General features: G+C 45.0%; 1 pseudogene; it reads right to left on the bottom strand.

Moving 5' to 3' along the window:
• Positions 1–5,999, bottom strand: part of LOC103200034 — a 32,856-nt pseudogene extending 26,857 nt beyond the window's left edge.
• Between the last annotated feature and the right edge of the window lie 473 nt (positions 6,000–6,472).

Genomic DNA, 6,472 nt, shown 5'->3' with positions numbered 1-6,472 from the left:
TGACGAAAATAAGGAAGATTTGAAGAACTTGCCAAGATTATAGACTGGATTCAATATAAATTACACCTGGCTGTGGGGTGAAAAAAAACTGAAGTTGTCAAAGATTTCATTCTACTTGGAATAACAATCACTGTCTATGAAAGCAGTCATAAAACCAAATGATATATTGCAATGGGCAAATCTGCTGCAAAAGACCTCTTTAAAGTTTTAAAAAGCAAAATGTCACTTTGATGACTAAAGGGCACCTAACCCAATCCACTGTCTTTTCAATCACCTCACATGCATGCACAGGTTGGGCAATAAAAAAGAAGACAAAGAAATGATGCATTCTAATTGTTGCGTTAGAAAAGAGTACTGACTATACTGTGGACTGCTCGATAAACAAACAAATCAGTTTAGAGTAAATACAACCAGAATGCCCCTCAGAAGTGAGGATGACAAGACTCTGGCTCACTTACTTTGGACATGTCATCAGGAAAGACCAATCACTAGAAAAGGACATCATGTTTGGTAAAGCAGAAAAAACCACTCACTGCCATCAAGTTGATTCTGAGTTACAGCGAAACCAGAAGTGCAAATAAAGTATTATTTCCCCATACCAAAAAAAAAAAAAAAGTCTCCAAAGAAAGCATTTAAGCAATTGAGTTGCTAAGTGAAGTAGTCACTTTTTTTTTTTTTTTTTGTAACATGAACACCATTTTTACTTGAAAGAATAAGTTAACAAATTACAGTTATTCAGACTTGGATACTTGGCAGACATTTTTCTGGAAAATGAATGAAGCAAGCTTGTTACTTCAAGGAAAACTGATGACATTTGTTGCCAATGAAATGATTTAAGCTTTCAAGTGGCTGATTATTGTTTTATTTAAATAGGCAAATATTTTAAAACATTTCTCAGTTTTCAGGGGATCTACGTAGGAGATACTGGATAGAGTGGGAGGACAATGTGGAACAAAACACAAAATCATTAAAAAAAAAAAAAAAGGGACGAGGTTTGCTGATCTGATAGAGCCTGGTGTAACCCCTGAGACTGCAGCCCCTGGCTGCCCTTCAGATCTGGAATTGAAACCACTCCTGTGGCTTCTAGCCAAACAAAAGACAGGCATATGAGCTTTACATTTACATTAGGTAGATATACTCCTAGGAGCTCTGGTGGTGTTGTGCCTAAGGCATTTGACTGCTAACCAGAAGGCTGACGGTTCAAACCCACCAGCCACTCCTCGGAAGGAAGACTGGGCAATACCACCTCAGAAACTCAAGGAGAGGTCCCTATGAGTTGGAATTGACTCAATGGCAGTGAGCTTGGTTTTGGTTTTCTAGATACACTCCTTGGAGAGATCAACCATGGGAGAATAGAAGGGCTGTGTATGCACAGGGAGATGGCTCAGGGGGCAGGAGTGCATGGGAGGGAAGGACACAGGTAAGAGGTGGCTATGGGGAGGAAGTGGGAGAAAAGCTGTTGTATTGTGGGAAATTTTAGTCGATGTCATGAGACAAAGTGTATGTGAACTGCTGTATGGAAGATTAATTTGCTATGTAAACTTTTACCCAAATCACAGTAAAATTAAAAAAAAAAATTCTCAATTTTAATTTCTAATATGGTGCATACTGATATACAAAACTGACATAAAGAGCCCTGATGGCATAATGGTTAAGCACTCAAGCTTGGCTGCTAATTGAAAGGCTGGCGGTTTGAACCTATTAGCCACTCCACAGCAGCAAAGACCTGGCAACCTGCTCAAGTGAATCAGCCTAGGAAACTCTATGGGGCAATCCCACTCTGTCCTATAGGGTCACCATGAGTCAGAATTGTCTTGACAGCACACAGCAACATAACTCACATGAACAAAAGCTCTTTGAGGTCTTCCATTTTTATGAACATAATGGGGTTCTACAGTTCTGATGGTGGTATAGCTAAAGCATAAAGGTCAGTGGTTTGAAACCACCAGCTACTCTGTAGGAGAAAGGTGAGGCAGTCTGTTTCTGTAAAGATGTACAGCTCTGGAAACTCTATGAGGCAGTTCTACTCTGTTTCATAGAGTCACTATGAGTCAGAAGACTTAACAGTGGATTGTTTTAGACCAAATAGTTTGAAAATCATTGTATTAGAGCTCTGTTGTCTCAGTGTTCCTTTTTATATTTTATTAGAAATTACTATGTGTAAATGTCAGCTAATCTCCAGCTAATTCATGCCCAAATTCCTGAAATATATGTTGTTGTTGTTATGTGCCGTCCAGTCAAACTCGACTCATAGCGACCCCTCCTTGGGTTTCCGAGGCAGTATCACTACGGGAGTAGGATTGCCCAACCTTCCTTCCGAGGAGTGGCTGGTGGGTTTGAACCGCCAGCCATCTGGTTAGCAGGCAAGTGTCTTAGCCACTATGCTACCAGAGCTCCCGAAATATATGTAGAGACCTCTTTTCTTGAACCTTACAAAAACTGTACCCCAACCCTTGCTCAGGGAGTCAGACTTGGGTGTGGCTCATCTCCTTACCTCATGTGCATGATGATAAGTTACCTTTCCCCTGTATAAAAAAAAAAAAACAAAACGAAACTACTGTGTGTGTGTGTATGTGTGTGTGTTGGGGGGTCTGTCCAGGGGGAGATGTATTCTGAAAGCACTTACAACATAAATACTGTCTATGAAAATTACATCCGATCTACCTCATGAAGGTGGTCATGGTGAATACTGAGAGGATTCCAGGTGGAAGTGAGCAAAGGCATACCAAAAAAAAAAGAGCTCAGTGCCGCTGAGTCAATTCAGATTCACAGCACGCAAAGGCCTGTTGCTGTTGTTAGGTGCCATCAGAGGTGGCTCCTACTCATAGTGACCTTATGTACAATAGGATGAAATACTGCCCTGTCATGCGCCACATCCTCACAATCCTTGCTATATATTAGAGCCCACTGTTGCACCCACTTTGTCAATCCATCTTGTTAAAGGTCTTCCCTTTTTTTGCTGACATTGTTGTTATGTGCCATTGAATCGGCCTCGACTCACAGTGACCTCTCCTTGGGTTTCTGAGGGGATATCACTATGGAAGTAGAGTGCCCAACTTTCCTTCCAAGGAGTGACTGCTGGGTTTGAACCTCCAGTCTTCTGGTTAGCAGTCAAGTACTTCGCTGACATATTGTTATTGTTGTTATGTGCCATCCAGTCCTACCTGACTCATAGCAACCCCTCCTTGGGTTTCCCAGCTCTGGTAGCATAGTGCCTAAGGCGCTTGACTGCTCACCAGAAGGCTGGCGGTTCAAACCCACCAGCACTCCTCGGAAGGAAGGTTGGGCAATCCTACTTCCGTAGTGATACTGCCTTGGAAACCCAAGGAGGGGTCGCTATGAGTCGGGGACGACTCGACGGCACACAACAACAACAACAACAACAATCACTACCGAAGTAGATTGCCTTACCTTCCTTCGGAGGAGTGCTGGTGGGTTTGAACCTCCAGCCTTCTGGTTAGCAGTCAAGTGCCTCAGGCATTACGCTAGGGGTGAGTAAATAAGCCTATCAACAAACTTTAAGTACTTCTTTTGTACAGAGTCCTGGTAGGCACAAAATGGTTAAGTTCAGACTATCCAATAAACACCCAAAATGACAAATAAAATTCTGCACCGTGAACATATATATTTTCCTAAGGAAAGGGCCTAGATTCTCAAAGGGATCTATCAACTTCAGAAGGTTAAGAACCACTGATGTATAGGATAAACTCCATATCATTCTGCAAGCCCCTTGAAACCTTTCAGAATCATGTCAAATCACTTCCTCCCTCCCAGTTTATGCTCCAGCCAAACGTTAAGTACTTTTAAGTTCTCAACAAGAGCTATGATGCTTCAACTTTTTACACCACTGTACATAAAATTTTCTTTGCCTGGGAACTCACTCCCCAAGTGAACAACTACTTCATATGGCATTTTTATGTGTTTCATGAACTGTTTCCTTAACAGATCATGAAGAAAAGATCATGTTTTATTCACGTTTATACCCCTCAGTGCCTGGCACAGTAGTAGAAATGCAAATATTTGTATAATAAATATTTAGTGTACCATAAAACTCTCCTATGTAACAAGCTGTGGAAAATGAAAATAGTATTTCCTTGAAAAAGATATTTTTGAAAATGTATCAGACCTATAGGAAGTAATGAACTTATCACCATAGATGATTTAAAATGTTAAGGAAAAAAAAAAGTTATCTGCAGTATTTAAAAGAAAAACATTGACAACATAAGGACAAATAAAAACAAATGCCTTTCCATTTAAGCGAAAATTTAAATTATTAACTATAAATTTAATTGTAACTCTTAATCATACTAAATCTATGTATGTAGACATATATCTTTATGTAGGTATAAAGATTTATTTCTTAGCCTTTATAGTTAATTAGCTTAAGTGTGATTTTCATCCCACAATTTCTTGCATATGCTTTAATAATTATTCTTTATATCTAATTCTGGACCCAGCTTTAAAAAACCTGTACACACTGATGTGGCTTTCAAGTAGACATCTGTGTGAAATCAACACTACTTCAGTTTTCAGCAAAGTTTTAGGGAGATGGTGGAGGCTGGATTAAGCATCCGAGGAGAATGTGAGTTTCTGTCATTTTAAAAACATCCTCCGTAGGTTATTTAAAACAGGAACTCGGAAGTTCTTACTCTTCACCAATTACCACTAAAATTATAAGGTTAAACAGTTACGGATGTAATGGTGCTGGCTATAAACACAACTTGCTTGCACACTAGACGGATGCCAGCTGCCGATTAATAAGAGCCTAAAAGTCAGCACCGAGATACGTACTAAGTCACGAAGTTTGAAAGAAACCTTCACTGCCTGGTATATCCATTAACTCCTCCAAGCGAGTCATCACTGCCAAGGTCGAATTAATAAGTCTCTTTTGATGTTAATGATTGAGTGTTCCCAAGAATGGACTAAAAGCTGACTGCAGAATGCTGCTCGGAAATACCCAAAACAAACTTGGGATGTCGACTTGGGGCATAGTAGTAAGTAAACAAACCTAACTAGAATCGTTTTCTTGAAGACCTTTCCCTCGCACCCCTAACCCACAGTTTATTTTTAACTCGAATATGGAGCCAATCTTAAAAGTAAATTAAGAACTGAACGCTCCTCAAATTACTCATGCAGCTTTTGAAGGAACACGGGCACAAGTCAGTACCAGGCCGAAGTGGCCTCGCTGCTCCCCCTGCGCGGCGCGTCTCGGGCCTCGGGGTTTCGGTTAGACCGCAACAGGAAGTTTCCCCTTCCCTTGCGGGAAGCAGTGAAACCAAAGAGAAATTTGAACTCCCATTCCTCCCATGGGGCAGCAGAGGCGAGCTACGCAGAGCGAGGGCGGCTCCGCGCGAGGCGGCGGCGACCCAGCAACGACGCGGCCGCAGACACTCGTGATTCGACGCCGAAGCGGAGTCTCCGCCCCGCGCGGCCGAAGTTGCGGCCTGTCCTTCCTTACTGCTTCCCTCACCGCAGCGGCCTCGGGGCCAGCGCGGGCGGGCTGCGCCCTCCGCCCTGGGTACCCACGCCTTTCTGGCCGAGAGCGCCGCGGCGAGAGGGCCGCGGGTACGAGCGCGGAGGGGAAACTGCGGGCTTAGCCAGCTGCACTCACCCACTCGAGGACCTTGATGAAGCCGAGCGGCTCCTTGAGCGGGTTGAGGTTGATCTGGAAGCCGGACATCCTCTGAGGGAAGGAGGGAAAGAAAGTCAGGCGACGGGCAGAGAAGGAGGGGGACACACCGAGACCAGAGCAGCCCAGCGGCGCGGAAAGACAGGCGAGGCGGGCGGGGCAGCTCAGGGGCGGGCCGAGAGGCCACGGGGCGGGGTGGGCGTGACAGCGGCGGTTGAGCCGCTCTGCCGAGGCGCTGGGGCGGAGACGGAAAGGGGCGGGCGTGGGAGGTCAATTGCGGGCAGGGCCTGGAGAGGGGAGGCTCCTCCTCGGGCCGCACCTGCCCGAGCCGGCTGATCCGCTGGCGAACTAAGTAGATATTGGACGCCATGCTGCGTGCGCCGCGCCCCCTTCCCCTTAAGTCCAGCGGCGCTCGGCACTCCGTCTCCTCCCGCGCACGCGCGCGCTTTTCGGGTTGACGCCTAGCGCCACGCTTCCTACCGCGTGCGGCAACCGCGCTCTGTCGCCCCCAGGGGCGCGGGGACGAAGTCTAAATACACCCGAGTCCGCGTGCGCCGTGATTGCGCCTGCGCAGTGGGGTGTCGTGCCAAGAACGACCATCACTCCCTACTCCTCCGGCTGACATCTCTCGTGACTACAACTTTCTTCCAGTTTTCTTCCGTACAACAAGGAAGACCTCATTTCCCTCGAACGTTTCCATCTGTTTCCCTTCACGTTTCTTAACGTTTAGATGGTTGCTTAAAATAGTGCCATAGCTATAAGTTCATGTGAATGATCAGAATTCCCAGGTGTATAGTAGAGCTGACAAGGGGCAAGGTTATGGTCATTACTTGGTCACAGCCA

The sequence above is a fragment of the Orycteropus afer genome, unplaced genomic scaffold, assembly GCF_000298275.1.
Source record: "Orycteropus afer afer isolate SDZICR_OR568_19922 unplaced genomic scaffold, OryAfe1.0 scaffold00007, whole genome shotgun sequence".
Taxonomy (NCBI): domain Eukaryota; kingdom Metazoa; phylum Chordata; class Mammalia; order Tubulidentata; family Orycteropodidae; genus Orycteropus; species Orycteropus afer.
Note: the sequence above shows the minus strand (reverse complement) of the source record. Positions and strands in the feature narration are given on the sequence as shown.